Consider the following 20,781-nt stretch of genomic DNA (forward strand, 5'->3'; position numbering starts at 1 on the left):
ACATATACCCCCTGGCTATATATATCCTGGGCACATATTACCCCCTGGCTACATATCCTGGGCACATATCACCCCCTGGCTACATATCCTGGGCACATATCACCCCCTGGCTACATATCCTGGGCACATATCACCCCCTGGCTACATATCCTGGGCACATATACCCCCTGGCTACATATCCCGGGCACATATACCCTCTGGCTACATATCCTGGGCACATATCACCCCCTGGCTACATATCCCGGGCACATATACCCCCTGGCTACATATCCCGGGCACATATAACCCCTGGCTACATATCCTGGGCAAAAATACCCCCTGGCTACATATCCCGGGCAAAAATACCCCCTGGCTACATATCCCGGGCACAAATACCCCCTGGCTACATATCCTGGGCACAAATACCCCCTGGCTACATATCCTGGGCACATAGACCCCCTGGCTACATATCCTGGGCACATAGACCCCCTGGCTACATATCCTGGGCACATAGATCCCCTGGCTACATATCCTGGGCACGTAGACCCCCTGGCTACATATCCTGGGCACGTAGGTCCCCTGGCTACATATCCTGGGCACGTAGGTCCCCTGGCTACATATCCTGGGCACATAGGTCCCCTGGCTACATATCCTGGGCACATAGGTCCCCTGGCTACATATCCTGGGCACATAGGTCCCCTGGCTACATATCCTGGGCACATAGACCCCCTGGCTACATATCCTGGGCACATAGGTCCCCTGGCTACATATCCTGGGCACATAGGTCCCCTGGCTACATATCCTGGGCACATAGGTCCCCTGGCTACATATCCTGGGCACATAGGTCCCCTGGCTACATATCCTGGGCACATAGGTCCCCTGGCTACATATCCTGGGCACATAGGTCCCCTGGCTACATATCCTGGGCACATAGGTCCCCTGGCTACATATCCTGGGCACATAGGTCCCCTGGCTACATATCCTGGGCACATAGGTCCCCTGGCTACATATCCTGGGCACATAGGTCCCCTGGCTACATATCCTGGGCACATAGGTCCCCTGGCTACATATCCTGGGCACATAGGTCCCCTGGCTACATATCCTGGGCACATAGGTCCCCTGGCTACATATCCTGGGCACGTAGGTCCCCTGGCTACATATCCTGGGCACATAGGTCCCCTGGCTACATATCCTGGGCACATAGGTCCCCTGGCTACATATCCTGGGCACATAGGTCCCCTGGCTACATATCCTGGGCACATAGGTCCCCTGGCTACATATCCTGGGCACATAGGTCCCCTGGCTACATATCCTGGGCACATAGGTCCCCTGGCTACATATCCTGGGCACATAGGTCCTCTGGCTACATATCCTGGGCACATAGGTCCTCTGGCTACATATCCTGGGCACATAGGTCCCCTGGCTACATATCCTGGGCACATAGGTCCTCTGGCTACATATCCTGGGCACATAGGTCATCTGGCTACATATCCTGGGCACATAGGTCCTCTGGCTACATATCCTGGGCACATAGGTCCTCTGGCTACATATCCTGGGCACATAGGTCCCCTGGCTACATATCCTGGGCACATAGGTCCCCTGGCTACATATCCTGGGCACATATACCCCCTGGCTACATATCCTGGGCACATATACCCCCTGGCTATATATTCTGGGGACACTGGCTGTTTGTCATTATGTGCATTTGCTGGTGAAAAGCTGTCTTATGTGCATTTGCTGGTGAAAAGCTGTCTTATTATGTGCATTTGCTGGTGAAAAGCTGTCTTATTATGTGCATTTGCTGGTGAAAAGCAGTCTCTTGTTATGTGCATTTGCTGGTGAAAAGCAGTCTCTTGTTATGTGCATTTACATGGGGAAAAGCAGTCTCTTGTTATGTGCACTTGCTGGTGAAAAGCAGTCTCTTGTTATGTGCATTTGCTGGTGAAAAGCAGTCTCTTGTTATGTGCATTTACATGGGGAAAAGCAGTCTCTTATGTGCATTCAGTGGGGAAATTTTGTCAGTAAAAATAATCTTTTGTCAGTAAATTTTTAGGTATTTGTCAGTAAAAAATAACGTGAAAGGTTGGCAACACTGGCAGGCTGCGCGGCGCAACGGGAAAGATACAGGCAGCCCACCTCACGCTTGGGCTTGGCGGGGGGGAGGAGCCGACGACAGCGAGCAAGAGTAGGGTGGCCGCAGGCAGCCATAAATACGCATGTGTGACTATATCGCACTCGCAGAGCCTCTCAGCCTGAGTCAGTCCAGAGACTAGCAGACTTGCAGGCAGCCAAAGCCAGCCAGGAGCAAGCCCATGGAAGAGGGGTAGGAATGGGGTATCACACGCATGCGTAAAGAGGTGGAAGGTGTGGGTGTGATTAGGCAGGACATGGGTGTGGTTATGTGGTTGGGCGCGGTTAATTTAACCACTCCCATAGGCGCCAGAGAAAATCTTGCACCCAGGTGCCAGGCACCCCAGGCTCACCCCTGCTTGGGTTGTGTTGTGTACTGGTGTATTTATACTTACCTGTGGCTTCCTCCAGCCCCATGAGGTGCTCCCTTGCTGTCCTCTCTGGCCACTTTGTTGTAATATTACACAACCCCTCCCATTAATCTGGCCAGTAGCAGCCAGTCATGTGCTTCTACAATGCCCTGCCATGCACGAGTGCTCTGCGTCTGCACAGTCCACAGGCACAGAACGCTCCCAGCTGTGGGAGAATGATGGGGGTGCACATGCAGTCGAGCCGTACCTGCGTAGAAGAGTGCGGCCAGCCAGATTACCATGGGGGACTACAACACAATGGAGAGGGCAGCGAGGGAGCCTACACACCTCATGGGGCTGGAGGAAACCCCAGGTAAGTATAAATACACCACATCTCAGAGGGGGAACAGGTGACACAGGGACATGAGGTGACACACGAGGACAAAAGAGGCACAGTGAGAACAGAGGGGGAAGAACAGATGTAACATGAGGGAACAAAAGAGATTGCGGGACAAAAAAGGCACAGGGGGACATGAGGTAACAGAGGAGGAACAGAGGTGACACGTGGAACAGATGTAACATAGGGGGACAAAAGAGACGGGGAACAGAGGTGACACGGGGACAAAAAAGGCACAGGGGAACAAAGGGGACACTGGGGAAATAAGGAACGGGACATGAGGTGACACAGAGGGAGACAAGAGACACACGGGTAACACAGAGGGGGACAAAAAAGGCACAGGGGGAACAGGTGACATAGAGGACGACAGAAGAGGCACAGAAATGAGTGTTCTGACTTAAGAACGGATTAAGATTAAGAACGAACCCACATTCTCTATCTCCTTCATTAACCAGAGACTACCTGTATTTCGTTAGCCACTTTATTAGGTATGTTTTGCTAGTACTGAATATGATATATTTTTTTTGCCATCAGAACTGCCTTAATTCTTTAAAGAGGCACTTAAGCCAAACTTTTTTTTCAAAAGGGACACTGTGAACAATAGAGGAGGCTGATAAGACACTTACTGCAGTGTTTGTTTGCTTATGCAGTCCTCCGTGTCCCAGTAATCCTCCCTGACAGCCAGCCCTGTCGGCGCCTGACGGCGAATGACCCAGGATGATAAACACATTAATCATCCCTCCCTCGCTGGGTCCTACTGCCGCCGGCGCCGCTGCCTATACTGCGCTGTGGTAGTTCCTCATTCTGAGAAACGTGTGCACGGGGCGGGCGCGCGTGTGCACGGGGCGGGGGCGCGCGTGTGCACGGGGCGGGGGCGCGCGTGATTTGCATAGAATAGAATCGTGCACTGTATAAATATATTGTCCAGCACTGGAGTGTGTGCGCATGCCCCGCCTATGTCTCGGAAGCGCTGTGTGGAAACTATGCTTGTGCACTGATTCAGACAAGGCAGTGCACGAGCGAGCGCATGAAGAGGCATGGCGTGAATAAGCGCTGGCTGACCCGGAAATAGTACCGGGCACCAGCGCCATTTTGAATAAATTATAAATGTTAGAGCTGCCGATAACAGCGTAAATACCGGCTCCACAGCGGCGCAACATAGGCGGAATTGAAGAGCACACAAACAGGAATAAGGTAATACTTTGATATTTAAAATCAATTTTGGCTTAAGGTTCGCTTTAAGGCATTTCTCAGAGATTTTTGGTCCATACTGGCATGATAGTGCCATGCAGTTAGCTCCGCCCACATCATGCCACGGTCAATCCCATCTTTGTTGTTCGCCTCACTGTTGTAACCCCCCCCCCCCCAAGGGCCTCTGGGTTGTGTTTTCCCCCCAGGCCAAAAGGTCCCAGTCCTCCCCTGCAGATGCAATCCCTTTACAGTATGTGAATAATAAGGCACTGGGCGAGATTGTAGAGCACTGTCAGTGTTTCTTCCATCCATTCATGTATGTTATTTGACCATGACTGTCATGATTATTCTTACTTACATAGTTACATAGTTATTTGGGTTTAAAAAATACATATGTCCATTGACTTTAACCAACAGCTCTGCATTTTTATATACAATCACAGCCCATGACTAATTCGAAAAATAATTTAACAAGTAAATATAAAGAATTCGAGTTGATGGCATGGGGCCTGCCAGCAAATATATGATGACCCCTTCCCTCTTTACACTTTCTTATACCTCAAGTGGACCGTCTGCCATGTACCTCCCTCACCTTCTAGCTGCCCATTATATATCCAGGGGAAGGTGTGAAGGTAGCATATGTGGCATCTGTAAACTCTTTGAATACTGCGTCCAATCTACCAACTCCCCCTGTTGATCAGAAGCTTGTTTGCTCTCTGCTAATGTGTGCAATAAAAGAACTAGAGCAGTCATTATCTACCTGAAGATTCTGTAGTCAGGCAGGCCTGGAAAGTAGGAGGAAGTCGGCTAATAAACCCCTCTGCTGCTAAACTTTTAAATGTAAAAAAAGAAGAGGTAAAAATGTTATGCCTTTGATCCCCGAGCAGGCCTCATTTATCAAGGGACTGAAGGAAGAATTACTATTATTGCCCACTGAAATAATAAATAAGATAACCTGTCTATCCTGAGGATATATATATAGACTATTTATAAACAGCAGGATAAGAGAAAGAGTGGAGAGTGAGGCTAACACATCCTACAGTTAATACAAAAATTTAGAAAAATGTATTTCTTTATTGTATCAAAAAAGACAAAATAGACACACAAACATTCAACATTAAAAATTAGCTGGGTGGCCACGCCGCGACCATGCCGGTACCTTCACACTCATACTAACACAATAAGTTCTGAATCGCTGGATCAAAATAGAGAAATCGAGAACAAGATTTCAGTTTTCCTTAAAGGAGCCGACTGAAAAGGCCCATAAGCACAATATTCCCAGATATAATTCCGAGCATCAGCTGTATTGAAAAGCATTGGCTGCCAACATGTCCAGTAATTGGTAATAAATGTTGTGCTGAACCATAGATTCAAGCTGTCTGAATAATGTCTTTCAACAATGCACATAAAGAAGCAGCATAGCCATCAAAAGCGCATAAGCAGCGGTGCAAGCCAAGAAGCCAGCTTTCCATGCACAATGTCAGTTTTATCTTACCATCCAGATGTCATTCATATGTGGTTATACAACCTTGTTGTCTCAGGTGATTACCCGGATCCGTGATGGTAATGGTCTACTGTATCCGTAGGGTGCAGGATGCCAGCCAGTATGGCTATTGTGTAGAGGGTCTTTAAGTTGATATTATTATTATTATTATTATTATTATTTAGTATTTATATAGCGCCAACATATTACGCAGCGCTGTACAGTGTATATATATATATTGTCTTGTCACTAACTGTCCCTCAAAGGAGCTCACAATCTAATCCCTACCATTGCCATATGTCTATATTATGTAGTGTAAGTACTGTGGTCTAGGGCTAATTTTTAGGGGGCAGCCAATTAACTTATCCGTATGTTTTTGGAATGTGGGAGGAAACCGGAGTGCCCGGAGGAAACCCACGCAGACACGGAGGGAACATACAAACTCTTTGCAGATAGTGCCCTGGCTGGGACTCGAACCAGGGTCCCAGCGCTGCAAGGCGAGAGTGCTAATCAGATATCAACCAGATAGGTCCTCCAAGGGAGAGTCTCTCCAGCCCCAGATGATCGTGCGATTGAGTGCACAGGCGTGCTGCCAGTCAAGGTTCAAAAGTGTGCGGTATGGCTCGGCAGATTAACGGGGACACGGCGTCCAGCTAATAAACCACGCCAGGTCCACCTGACATGCTTCACTGGTAAGCGACCAGCTTCCTCAAAGGAAGCGTGGTGAATGGCCCCATATAGCGGCAGGAGCCTTTTGAAGGACGCCGCCGGAGCGGCGGAAGTGCGTCAGCTCCCAGCGGCCACCACGTCCACCGCACGTCGGCCAGAAGCAGGAAGACAAACCACCTGCGCTCCAGGCGACGCACAGAGAGACGGGCGGGCGCTGTGCTCCACCCTCAGACCGCCGCGCGTGGAACGCAGGATATTAATAACACTGCGTCCACCGCGGGAGAGAGGGGGGAGGGCAAAAGGAGCGCACATCAATCAGAATACAGCAAAATGATTGCAAAAACAACATTCAGCCAGAGAGCATGCTTCCTTGTACACTTGCTCAGCACTATCACTGAATTACAAAGCCGAAGTTGAATAGGTAAGTGGCCAAAAAAAATTCCCATAAGCAAATTCATAATTTTAACAAGAGAGTATAGCCTCAACAATTGGCCATACTAGAGCAACCTAAGTACATTCTACAGTGCTCATATAAATAAACAGAAGGAGGGGGGTCCCTAAATATAGGACACTCCCAACCAAAACCTTCATCAATAACTCAAGGCTGCAATAAGGATATATGCAGCAAGGGAATGAAAGAGATGCATAGATGAAGCAGTGGGATGCCAACAGGTAAACACAAGCATGGAGAGTACCCACAGTCTCACAGACCATCAGAGTGGTAAAAACGGCGAAAAGCCAAAAGACTCGTTGAGTCCCAGAGGCTCAGTTGCCGCCAACTCGTAGATCCACCTGGTCTCCCTCTGCAATAGAAGGCGATCAAAGTTACCACCGCGTATTGAACCGTGTATACGGTCCAAACCAACAAAGCGGATCTGATCATATCTGCCCCCATGCATGGTCCTGAAATGACGAGCAACCGGAGTTAGCACAGACAGGTCAAATTGGCTATTATCTTTGTTTTTCTTTTCCCCCCGGATACTGGTGATATGTTCACCGATCCTGGACCGAAACTCCCATTTGGTCTTTCCTACATAGATAGCTCCGCAGGGGCAAATCAATAAATAAACGACCAATGTGGTCTCACAATTTACAAAGTGTGCCAATGACCATTGTCTGCCATCCGGCAGCTCCACATCTCTTCCCACCCTCACATAACGGCAGACAGAGCAGCCTCCGCAAGTGTATGTGCCTGTGGCGCGGCAATGCCCCGAACCTGCACCCGATCCCTGAAAGTGACTCCTAACTAGGAGATCACCCAGGGAAGGGGCCCTTCGAAAGGACAGAGCAGGTCTGGGTGGCATCAAGGGGCCGATAAGGGGGTCATTTTGTAGGATGTACCAGTGTCGTTGCAGGGCATGTGTAATCTTCGAATGCTCAGTACAGAATCGTGTAACAAACCGCGGGGAGTCATTTGACTGCCCCCGGGTAGATGATTTGCATATCAAGGAGTCTCTGCCACTGCAACATGCTCGTTCATAAGCTTTTCTCAAACATCTATCTCCATAACCCCTTGCTCTGAATCTGGAGCGTAGTTCTTTAGCCTCTCGCTGGAAAGTCTCATCCCCTGAACAATTCCGTCTAATGCGGAGATACTGGCCCGTGGGGATACCCCTTACTGTATGGCGGGGATGGAAGCTGTCTGCCCTAAGCAGGGAATTTGTGGCAGTGACCTTCCTATAAAGGGAGGTCATTATTGTACCAGAACCATCCACAGAAATCAATAAATCCAGAAAGGGGATGCTCGTACCTGAAAATTCAGAGGTAAAGCGGAGGTTACAGTCATTGATATTGAGAATCTGAACAAATTTCCTTAAATGGGGCATGGTACCTGACCATAGAATGAGGATGTCGTCTATGTACCTGTGCCATGATACTATATGGCACAGGTACATGGAGAGGGCCTTATTGGAGAAAATCCTCCTTTCCCACTCCCCCAGGTACAGGTTGGCGTACGAAGAAGCACACATGGTGCCCATCGCCGCGCCCTGCACCTGGAGGTAGTGGTTCCCCTCAAAAACAAAGTAGTTGTTCGTAAGCAGGAACTCCAAGATTGAGGACAAAAACATACTATGAGGTATGCATTGGACACCAAGTTCACTTAAAAAAGTTTCAACTGCCTGTACACCCTTGTCATGCGGGATGCTAGAGTAGAGGGCCTCCACATCGAGGGCCACCAAAATTGTACCCTCTGGTACTTGTAAATCATTCAAAATTTGTAAAAGATGCGATGTATCCCTCATATAAGATGGCAGTGCTTGAACGTGGGGCTGCAGATGTCTGTCCAAATATATACTGATTCTTTCAGTTAGAGAACCACAACCCGAGACAATAGGGCGTCCCGGTGGTTTCTCTAATCTCTTATGGACTTTGGGTAATGCATAAAAGGTCGGCAAGACCGGATCTTTGACCTTAAGATAAATCGCTGTTTGTGCATCTATAACCCCACGCTCGGCTGCACCATCAATAATTTGAAAAAGGGTTGATTGACATCGTGAGACCCTCGATGGGGAGGCCCGCACATAACATTCCCGCTTTCCAAGAATGTCCATACACATATCCCTATACGCCGACACTGTCATCACTACAACGTTGCCACCCTTATCTGAAGATTTAATGATCCATGAGTTCTGATTTTTAAGGAACTCAAGGGCCGAGCGTTCTTCAATAGTTAAGTTTGATTCAATGGAGGATTGTTGACGCTTTGCCCCTATAGAGGCGAACTCATCCTCAACCACTGATATAAAAGTCTTCAAGCTGGGATTCATAGAAAACGGTGGAGAGAAAGTCGACCTATTGCGTAAACCGAGTTCAAGTAAAGTAGGCAGGTGGTGCCTAACCATAGGGGCCCCCACCTCTAGTGACTCACATGATGATGACTGCGAGTCATTTGATTCCGAGTGGAGACTTTCCAAAGTTTTCAATGCTCTCAGGTCCTCCTCTGTCCACCGTTCACCATCATAATCACCAGATGAAGTACTGATAGATTTTTTCTTTTTAGTGGCAAGTGATTGGAGGAGAATTCGCCTTCCAAAGAGATGCAAATCCGTTATTAGGTCGAAGGTATTCGCACTATAATAAGGGCAAAAACCTAAGCCTTTCGAAAGCAAAGAAATCACTGGAAGTGGTAATTCAGAATTCGTCAAGTTAATCACTTGCAAATCATCACACATAGATTCTATCTTCTCGATACCGCGCCCAGACTCGTGGCCTGATCTAAAAAAGCACTCTGTGCAGACGAAGAGCTCGATGAGCCCCCAGATGCTGAATAGCCATCTGAGTCGTCTTCCTTGGTATGACCTGTCTTTGATTGGTCTCCACATGATTCTGGTTTCTTTTTATCTTTTCTATCTTTTATGATCTTTTTAGATTTATGCTGTTGTCCCGCTTTTTTAAGTCTTGTATTATTGCTAATCGGGCTTGAACTCTGGGACTCAACTGGAGCAATACTGCTCACCGAAGAGTCTGATTCCACTGTAATCGGTGCCGTAGGATTGGATGGAATTTGTTTAGGCCTTGGTTTACGTGGGTTTGGTCGTTTATATCCCCACCTATATGCGGCCCCTATCCTATAAGCAGTTCTATCTCTAAGGACCTTTTGGTCCCTCGAAATAACCAAGTTTCTATTAAACTTGCTGATATGAGCTTCTAATTCACTGTTCCGTTTCTTATATAAAGGGTCCTCTGTCCAGTTTTTAAGGGAATCAGTGACCCTTACAATTTCAGTCTCAATATTAATTAAATCTGCCTCATCAAGCTCCTTCATTAACGTTAAACAGACTTTTGCGCAGGTCTCAAAATTCGCTTGCCACCTGGTCTTAAAATCCTCACTAAGATTAGTCCTGTGAGGAAAGACCTGAAATCTAAGCCAAAGAGGCGAAAAATTATCATCCATGTAAATTTTATTGTATCTGATGTTCCACCACAAACGTGACTTCCTCTCATATAATTTTGATAGTTTGCGGAAACCACCATTGATTAGCTGTTGGCCATCCCAATGTACCTGTGTCTGTGAGCACTCCACCGTGACCCGTGATACCAGAGCATCCCACCGCAACATGCCTAAGAAGCCACTACAGAAGGACCTAACACTCTTCCCTCTGGATTAGAGATTATCACAATTAACCCACAGCAACTGGGTATATATCCTTGTGTGGGGGCAGGTGTAGTCCCTCTTATCAAAAAATAAATATTATCCTCAGTGTTAGCTTCCTCTCCTCTGTAATATATTTATAAACAGCAGGATAAGAGAAAGAGTGGAGAGTGAGGCTAACACATCCTACAGTTAATACAAAAATTTAGAAAAATGTATTTCTTTATTGTATCAAAAAAGACAAAATAGTCACACAAACATTCAACATTAAAAATTAGCTGGGTGGCCACCCCGTGACCATGCCGGTACCTTCACACTCATACTAACACAATAAGTTCTGAATCGCTGGATCAAAATAGTGAAATCGAGAACAAGATTCTGGTTTTCCTTAAAGGAGCCGACTAAAAAGGCCCATAAGCACAATAATATATATATATAGACTATCCTGAGATCCTGGGGGGGCTCCACGTGGCGATCCTGGATAAGTGCTAAATGCTGCGCGAACTAATCCCCCGCAGGGCAAAAATTTTGCGGTGAGTTAGTTGGCATAACCCTGCATATCCTAGCATGCGAAAGCGAATGCAGATTTGCTTGAGCGGTGTCTCATGAATAAGCTAATTAGGCCTTATCTGCAAAGCCAGGTATATAAGAGTTCACTTGTGGTTTGGGCACACACCCTGTTGGCAAAATGGTTTCATTTTTCTTCCTTCTGGAAGCAGGTTGTGGATGACCCTCTCTATATGGGCTGTTTACAGCCTGTTTCCCCATTTGGGGTGTGGAGCTGTGGCGTCGCCCCTGAGCTTTAACAGGCTTGGGGTGACCCACGCTTCACTCCCCCCCTTTCGTGGTGCTCCCAAGTCGCGCACATTTGGCCTGGCATAATAATGCACTTGGACACAGTACGAAATAAGGTATGTCCTATCCTTTGGGAGGTGGGTGTGGGCGGCTCTCTCTGGCGGTGGCAGCGCTTTTGCCCGCGCTTCTTAACCTCCCCCAAGGGGAGGCGGCTACAGAGTTTCTGAGCAGTGAGAGTGCTTAGAGCTCTGTTGGCCCCCCTTTTCCTGGGATCCTGGGGGGGCTCCACGTGGTGATCCTGGATAAGTGCTAAATGCTGCGCAAACTAATCCCCCGCAGGGCAAAAATTTTGCGGTTAGTTGGCATAACCCTGCATATCCTAGCATGCGAAAGTGAATGCAGATTTGTTTAAGCAGTGTCTCATGAATAAGCTAATTAGGCCTTATCTGTAGAGTTGGGCCGAACGGTTCGCCTGCGAACGGTTCCAGGTGAACTTTGGGGGTTCGCGTTCGCCTGCATCAGGCGAACTTTTGCGGAAGTTCGATTCGCCCCATAATGCTGTATTGAGCAAAATTTTTAGCCTCCATTTCACTGTCAGCAGACATGTTATTGTCAAACACACTGCTTTCAGTGCTAGAGAACCCGCCCACCCTCCAAGCTAGGTCCTTTATACCATTTGACTCAGTTGTCTGCCTACACTAATTAATTATGGGACAGCTGGTACACACTCTGCTAGGGAGATTTTAATTCCTCCCACCTCCCTCCTCCCACCTCCCTCCTACCGGAGGGAGGAGGGTCTCTTCTGCCAGGGAATTATACTATTTTAAAAACCAGTATACATCATACCATAGCTGGTACATCATACCATAGCTGGGAATACATACATGAGTATACATCATACCATAGCTGGGAATCAAACCCAGATCTCACTGTGTGGTGGACACGTCACCCTAAACACTGTACCACTACAGAAGTAAGTGAAGCTAGCCTAAAATTTAACATTTATGCTCAATGCAATAGAACCATTAGGTTGCTTAAAGGAGAACTGTAGTGAGAGGTATATGGAGGCTGCCATATTGATTTCCTTTTAAGCTATACCAGTTGCCTGGCAGCCCTGCTGATCTATTTGGCTGCAGTAGTGTGAATCACACCAGAAACAAGCATGCAGCTAATCTTGTCAGATCTTACAAAAATGTCAAACACCAGATCTGCTGCATGCTTGTTCAGGGTCTAGGGCTAAAAGTATTGGAGGCAGAGGATCTGCAGGATAGCCAGGTAACTGGTATTGCTTAAAAGGAAATCAATATGGTAGCCTCCATATACCTTTCACTACAGTTCTCCTTTAAAGGGAACCTTAACTGAGAGTAATATGGCTGTTTCCTGTAAACAATACCAGTTGCCTGGCAGTCCAGCTGATCTTTGTGACTGCAATAGTGGCTGAATCACACCCTGAAACAAGCATGCAGCTAATCCAGTCTGACTTCAGTCAGAGCACCTGATCTGCATGCTTGTTCAGGGGCTGTGGCTAAAAGTATTAGAGACACAGGATCAGCAGGCAATTCAGGCAACTGGTATTATTTTAAAAGGAAAAATTAGCTGCATGCTTGTTTCTGGTGTGATTCACACTACTGCAGCCAAATAGATCAGCAGGGCTGCCAGGCAACTGGTATAGCTTAAAAGGAAATCAATATGGCAGCCTCCATATACCTCTCACTACAGTTCTCCTTTAAGCAACCTAATGGTTCTATTGCATTGAGCATAAATGTTAAATTTTAGGCTAGCTTCACTTACTTCTGTAGTGGTACAGTGCTTAAGGTGACGTGTCCACCACACAGTGAGATCTGGGTTTGATTCCCAGCTATGGTATGATGTATACTCATGTATGTATTCCCAGCTATGGTATGATGTACCAGCTATGGTATGATGTATACTGGTTTTTAAAATAGTATAATTCCCTGGCAGAAGAGACCCTCCTCCCTCCGGTAGGAGGGAGGTGGGAGGAGGGAGGTGGGAGGAATTAAAATCTCCCTAGCAGAGTGTGTACCAGCTGTCCCATAACTAATTAGTGTAGGTAGGCAAATGGTATAAAGGACCTTGCTTGGAGGAGGGAGAGTGGGCGGGTCCTCCAGCAGTGATGTGTATTTCACTCAATTAGGTGTGGCTCCAGGTATTAGAGCTTTTGAAACATGTTTTCTATCATTTTTCCAGTTGATAGAATTTTTTAAAACTTTGAAAGTTCGCCTCCCCATTGAAGTCTATGGCGGTTCGCGAACTTTTTCGCGAACCGAACCTTTCGCGGAAGTTCGCGAACCTAAAATCGGAGGTTCGGCCCAACTCTACTTATCTGCAAAGCCAGGTATATAAGAGTTCACTTGTTGTTTGAGCACACACCCTGTTGGCAAAATATACTGTATATAGACTATGCCTCATGTGAGGCTGAGAACGTCACAACATGGCCGCTTCCAGCCAGCCACTCCTGACAGGTGCTGTTTAAATTGCAAATAAGATGATGACAATTACTTTTAGTTACATGCTATTTTTTAAAATTACCTCTCTGCTCCTGCATATGGCGAGCATCCTAATGGCTGTAATAATATGCAAAGCTGGGGAAAAAATACGGTAAAAATTTAGTACATTACGTCTGACAAATGAGCTGTTGGATAAATTGGCATGATCTGCTTTCTCCATGAATTAACCCCGTGGGTTCCACCGTTCTCTTCAGAGAGGCAGCTGCAGTTGACCTGGCTTAATTAACGTGGCAGTTCAAACGCCATTTGCTCCGCATGCCTGAAAGCGTCTCTCTCCAGGCAGTGATCCAAACACACCTACAGAGAGACAGCATCCTAATTTCATTTACAGCAAAGCATTTCTCTCCTCTGTGTGAAAATATGGAGAATTCATTCAGAAACCGGTGCTATTTTCCACACTCTGCATTAGCAGACATCAATTTTTATTAAAGCTCTCCGTCAGCCTCAGGTCTAAAAATAGCAGCTAACAGCTCAGTGATCAGAGTGGCCAAATGTTACCTTTATGTGAGGCTTCTGCAGATAAAAAAAACTGTTTTGACATTCTGATCACATGACCAGCAGCAGGAGAGTACAGAAGTCAGTTTCTTCAGGCTCTGTGTGTGTGGCTGATTATGACGCTTAGATTTCATCACCCCCGCTGTTCAAACTACCAGGTGGAAGGCACAGACTGAATCTGTGAAGTCTCAGAAGATTGCAGCCTATAGAACAGTGTCTGGGCTGGCGGCCTGTGCAGGTCTACTTTTTCAGACCCGCAACTGCAGCCCCACTACCTGCACCGGACTCACGACTAGAGATGGCTCGAACCTCCGATTTTAGGTTCGCAAACCTCGAACGCGAACTTCCGAAAAAGTTTGCGTTCGTTTGCAAACCGCATCAGACTTCAATAGGCAGGCGAACTTTAAAAAATCCAAACATTAATTCTGGCCAGAAAAGTGATGGAAAAGATGTTTCAAGGGGTCTAACACCTGGAGGGGGGCATGGCGGAGTGGGATATATGCCAAAAGTCCAAGGGAAAAATCAGGATTTGACGCACAGCAGTGTTTTAAGGGCAGAAATCACATTGCAACGCTAAATTGGAGGCATAAAGTGCTTTAAAACATCTTGCATGTGTATACATCAATCAGGTAGTGTAATTAGTGTACTGATTTACACTGACAGACCAAACTCACTGTGTAACGCACCGCACACAGCTGTTTGTGTAGTGATGGCCATGCTGGACTGGTGTGCACCATGGCGAGAGTGCAGGCGATAGCGGTTTTTAAGCCCATATGGTCGACGGGCTGAGGTAGCTCAATGACAGAACAACAGTGACTGTCCAGCTGATCTAATTTGGTCTGTCCCCAATGAAGCAACAACCTTATTATCTTGGGTGTGCCCCCCAACACATATATATAGCGCCCTACTGTAGCCGAAAACCTTGTAGCCGAATAAAAATATGGGCTACAAAGGGGTGCCCTTTTGTAGACGAAAACCTTGTAGCCAAATAAAAAATATGGGCTACAAAGGGATGCCCTATACTGTAGCCGAAAACCTTGTAGCTGAATAAAAATATGGGCTACAAAAGGGTGCCCTTTTGTAGCCGAAAACCTTGTAGCCAAATAAAAAAGATGGGCTACAAAGGAGTGCCCTACTGTAGCCGAAAACCTTGTAGCCCCAAAAAAAATATGGGCTACAAAAGAACGCCCGCTTGTAGCCTATATCAAAACTCGGGAGCCCTTTTCTCCACCTTGTAGCCCATATTTGCAGAAATAACATTGATGTCTATGAAGGAACTCTTTTCATACAGGCAGCTCAGGAGCCCTTTTCAACGGATCCCGCTTTGAATTCCAGCAAGTCGGGCTATCGCAAATCAAGCGCCTCACCGGCAAGTTGTTTCTCTGTTGAAGATCGGCCAAGCGTGCCATGGCCGTATAGGGCCACCTGACATACCCACACACTTTCCTGGACTGATTCAGGACCTCCTGTAAGCCTGGGTACTTAGACACAAATCTTGGAATTATTAGATTCAGCACATGTGCCATGCAGTGTACATTTGTCAACTTTCCCAAACTCAAAGCCGAAATGAGATTGCTGCATTTGTCACACACCACGTTGCCAATCTCCAGTCCGGGGTCAGCCAGTGATCCACCTGTTTGTTCAGAGCAGCCAGGAGAGCTGCTCCAGTGTGACTCTCGGCTTTGAAGCAAGAAATGTCCTAGATGGCGTGACACCGTCGTACCTGGCATGCAGCCAGGGCCGGATTTGTACTTCCAAGTGCCCTAGGCCAGCTGACACCAACCGTCCCTCCCCCCCCCCCCCCCCATCAAATTCTCTCAAACCCTCTGAGTAGCAATAACTGGTTTGAATGAGCGCCCCTCCATTTTGCTGCTCTGCCCCTCATTTGGCAAAAAAGCAGTGCATGCCCAAAGCATTCCCGGCCTCGGCTGCTGTGTACATCTGAGTGCGAAATTGCAAGGAGCACATGTAGCCAGAGCATGTGCTGCTTCTTTGTCCTCTGTACGACTGGCTATAGACTACAGTTAGAGCCACAAAAAGGTGACAGGGCAGCGCCATTGAAAGAAGCTCATCCAAAACAGAGAACATGTGAGTAGAAGATCTAAAACTACACATGCTGACATAGATGTGCTTTAAACAGTGACAATATAGTACTTGGGGCAAGGCAAGGAAGGACAGATGAGTCAGTAGGAAGTTTTGAAGTTATTAAAACAGAATGATAACATTTATTAGCTAACTGTAAATAAAAAAAAAGTGAGACTTTGTATATGTTTGTAGACTTTATACTAACAAGATGTTAAAGCACACAACTATATATACATTCAGCATCAGGAGATACATAGTTTGTTTTGCAAATATAAATAAATGTAATACAATTGCCATCCTGTTTCACTGATAGCTAGCTAGCAAAGTACAATGCTCTTCTAAAATGAGTCAGGAAAGAGTTAAACTGTAGCACAGAGAATGCTGTGGTCATTCCCTAGAAAAAAACAAACAAACCATAAATTCAACAGGTCACAGGTCTTTAAGAGCTGAAAAGACCAGTAATAAATCTGACAGCCGGCGCAGAGGGAGAAGATTCCTGTTTGTGATTCTGAATTTGTGCATGAAAAAAACGTACGGAACTCAAGAGTTCTGCTACTAAACCCAGGCTGGCACTTCTCACAGCAGCTTGTATGTCCCCACCATCATACATACAACATAATCATCAGGTGATAACACATACAGACTGTCCTCAAACACACTATACACAAGTGAGAGAGATGCAGGGATCTCTGGAATTCAGGCAGACCAGAGCAAAGCAGGGGAAATAATTTACTTTGACATGTGACCTCTTATCTCTCAAAGTCCAGCGCCCTGCTGATTTTTATCGCCCTAGGCCTTGACCTTGGTGGCCTTCCCAGAAATCCGGCCCTGCATGCAGCATAGGCCCTGGGGAGCTGGGGCTGTGTAGCTGGAGAGGAGTTTGCAGCACCAGTAAAGTAGCACTGCCACTCAGCCAAGGAGGAGGAGGAGGACGACAGTGAAGAGGATTAGCAGGAGGAGTAAGAGGAGAAGGAGAGGAGGTGGCAGCAGGCCTGCCTGCAAGCTGCTGAGGTGTCACAACTAGGTCCGCTGCACAGCCACGTACTCCCTGATTGCCAGCTGACACCAACCGTCCCTCCCCCCCCCCCCCCCATCAAATTCTCTCAAACCCTCTGAGTAGCAATAACTGGTTTGAATGAGCGCCCCTCCATTTTGCTGCTCTGCCCCTCATTTGGCAAAAAAGCAGTGCATGCCCAAAGCATTCCCGGCCTCGGCTGCTGTGTACATCTGAGTGCGAAATTGCAAGGAGCACATGTAGCCAGAGCATGTGCTGCTTCTTTGTCCTCTGTACGACTGGCTATAGACTACAGTTAGAGCCACAAAAAGGTGACAGGGCAGCGCCATTGAAAGAAGCTCATCCAAAACAGAGAACATGTGAGTAGAAGATCTAAAACTACACATGCTGACATAGATGTGCTTTAAACAGTGACAATATAGTACTTGGGGCAAGGCAAGGAAGGACAGATGAGTCAGTAGGAAGTTTTGAAGTTATTAAAACAGAATGATAACATTTATTAGCTAACTGTAAATAAAAAAAAAGTGAGACTTTGTATATGTTTGTAGACTTTATACTAACAAGATGTTAAAGCACACAACTATATATACATTCAGCATCAGGAGATACATAGTTTGTTTTGCAAATATAAATAAATGTAATACAATTGCCATCCTGTTTCACTGATAGCTAGCTAGCAAAGTACAATGCTCTTCTAAAATGAGTCAGGAAAGAGTTAAACTGTAGCACAGAGAATGCTGTGGTCATTCCCTAGAAAAAAACAAACAAACCATAAATTCAACAGGTCACAGGTCTTTAAGAGCTGAAAAGACCAGTAATAAATCTGACAGCCGGCGCAGAGGGAGAAGATTCCTGTTTGTGATTCTGAATTTGTGCATGAAAAAAACGTACGGAACTCAAGAGTTCTGCTACTAAACCCAGGCTGGCACTTCTCACAGCAGCTTGTATGTCCCCACCATCATACATACAACATAATCATCAGGTGATAACACATACAGACTGTCCTCAAACACACTATACACAAGTGAGAGAGATGCAGGGATCTCTGGAATTCAGGCAGACCAGAGCAAAGCAGGGGAAATAATTTACTTTGACATGTGACCTCTTATCTCTCAAAGTCCAGCGCCCTGCTGATTTTTATCGCCCTAGGCCTTGACCTTGGTGGCCTTCCCAGAAATCCGGCCCTGCATGCAGCATAGGCCCTGGGGAGCTGGGGCTGTGTAGCTGGAGAGGAGTTTGCAGCACCAGTAAAGTAGCACTGCCACTCAGCCAAGGAGGAGGAGGAGGACGACAGTGAAGAGGATTAGCAGGAGGAGTAAGAGGAGAAGGAGAGGAGGTGGCAGCAGGCCTGCCTGCAAGCTGCTGAGGTGTCACAACTAGGTCCGCTGCACAGCCACGTACTCCCTGATTGCCAGCGGTCACCAGGTTGACCCAATGGGCTGTATAATTATTATTATTATTATTATTTATTGTATTTATAAAGCGTCAACATATTACACAGCGCTGGACATTAATTTAGGTTACAGACAATATTTAGGGGTGACAAACAGCAATATGACAATACAGGAATACAAGAAAACCAGATCACACAGCACAGTATAAGTACAAGGTAATGCTTAGTCAGTCACTGGAGGGGAGCATGGAGATTAGGCAAGTTAGGTTCACTCAAATGCATAGCATGGGTGCACAGTAATGGAGGTGCATGATCAGGTAGGACACAAAAGGAGGAGGACCCTGCCCAAAGGCTTACAATCTAGAGGGAGAGATAGGGACACGAGAGGTAGGGGACCAGAGTTCAGCTGTAGGTTTAGAGCAATTGTGAGGGGTGGTAGGCCAGAGTGAAAAGGTCAGTTTTGAGGGCCTTCTTGAAGGTGTTGAAGGAGGGGGCTGCCCTAATGGGTGGAGGTAGGGAGTTCCATAGTGTTGGATCAGCTCTTGAGAAGTCTTGGAGGCATGCATGGGACTGGGTGATGCGGGGGACGGTCAGGCGAAGTTCATTGGAGGAGCGAAGTGAGCGGCTTGGTGTGTATCTCTGAGTAAGATCAGAAATGTAGGTTGAACAGGTTTTGTGGACGGATTTGTAGGTCAGACACAATATCTTGAATCTGATTCTGGACTGGATAGGAAGCCAGTGGAGGGATTAGCGGAGGGGAGCCGCCCTGGTGGAGCGATGGGAGGAGTGGATAATTCTGGCTGCTGCATTCATGATGGACTGCAGTGGGGCTGTTCGGGTCATAGGAAGACCAGACAGAAGGGCATTGCAGTAGTCGAGGCGGGAAATTATGAGGACATGGATGAGGAGTTTGGTGGTGGCAGAGGTCAGGAAAGGGCAAATCTTACAGATGTTATGAAGGTGGAAGTTGCAGGACTTTGTGAGGTTTTGGATGTGGGGAGTGAAGGAGAGTGCGGAGTCCAGGGTGACACCCAGACAACGGGCTTGAGAGGTAGGGCGAATGGTAATGTGGTTAACAGTGACCTGCACATCTGGGAGGTCCAGGGATGACCGGGCTGGGAAGATCATAAATTCCGTTTTGTCTAGATTTAGTTTCAGGAACCTAGCAGACACCCAGAGGAGATGGCAGATAGGCAGGAGAAGACCTTGTCCATGGTAGTGGTGGATATGTCAGGAGTGTGGAGGTAGATTTGGGTGTCATCTGCATACAGATGATAGTTAAAACCCATGGAGGAGATAACCTTGCCAATGGAGGATGTGTATAGGGAGAACAGTAGGGGGCCAAGGACCGAGCCTTGGGGGACTCCCACTGAGAGGTGGTTGGGGGTGGACGAGGACTCATTGAAGGCGGTTGTGAAGGAGTGGTTGGAGAGGTAGGATGAAAGCCAGGTCAGGGCGAGATCGTGAATGCCCATAGACTGGAGGGACTGGAGGAGTAGGGGATGATCTACTGTATCAAAAGCTGCTGAAAGGTCGAGGAGGAGGAGGATGGAGTATTTACCTTCATCTTTAGCTAAGGCAAGGTCATTGACCACTTTGGTGAGAGCCGTTTCGGTTGAGGCCGAAATCCAGATTGCAGTGGGTCTAGTAGTGAGTTGGCATTGAGGTACTGGGTCAGGCGTTTGTGAACCAGACGCTCAAGGAGTTTTGAGGCGAAGGGGAGGAGGGAGATCGGGCGGTAGTTGGAGGGTAGCGAGGGGTCGAGGGAGGGTTTCTTGAGCAGGGGCAGTACTGTGGCCTGCTTGAAGTCTGATGGGAAGGTGCCTGTGGATAGGGAGAGGTTAAACAGGGTAGTGAGGACTGGGGCCAGATCCGTGAAGTGAGGCTGAAGTAGATCAGAAGGGATAGGGTCAAGGGGGGAGGTAGTGGTATGGGAAGTCTGCAGTAGGTGGTCGACTTCCTCAGTGGTAGTAGGAGTGAAGGAGGTGAGGGGAGGATAAGGTGGAGGAGTTGGTTGTGAGCGGGTGGGAGGTGAAGATTGAAGATTGGATATTTCCTGACGGATGGAGACTATTTTGTTGGTAAAGTGGGTGGCTAAATCTGTGGCAGAGAGGGAGGAAACAGAAGGTGGGGAGGGGGGGGGGTTTAAGCAGGGAGTTGAAGGTGCCAAAAAGACGC

Source organism: Hyperolius riggenbachi, chromosome 12, assembly GCF_040937935.1.
Source record: "Hyperolius riggenbachi isolate aHypRig1 chromosome 12, aHypRig1.pri, whole genome shotgun sequence".
Classification (NCBI taxonomy): Eukaryota; Metazoa; Chordata; class Amphibia; order Anura; family Hyperoliidae; genus Hyperolius; species Hyperolius riggenbachi.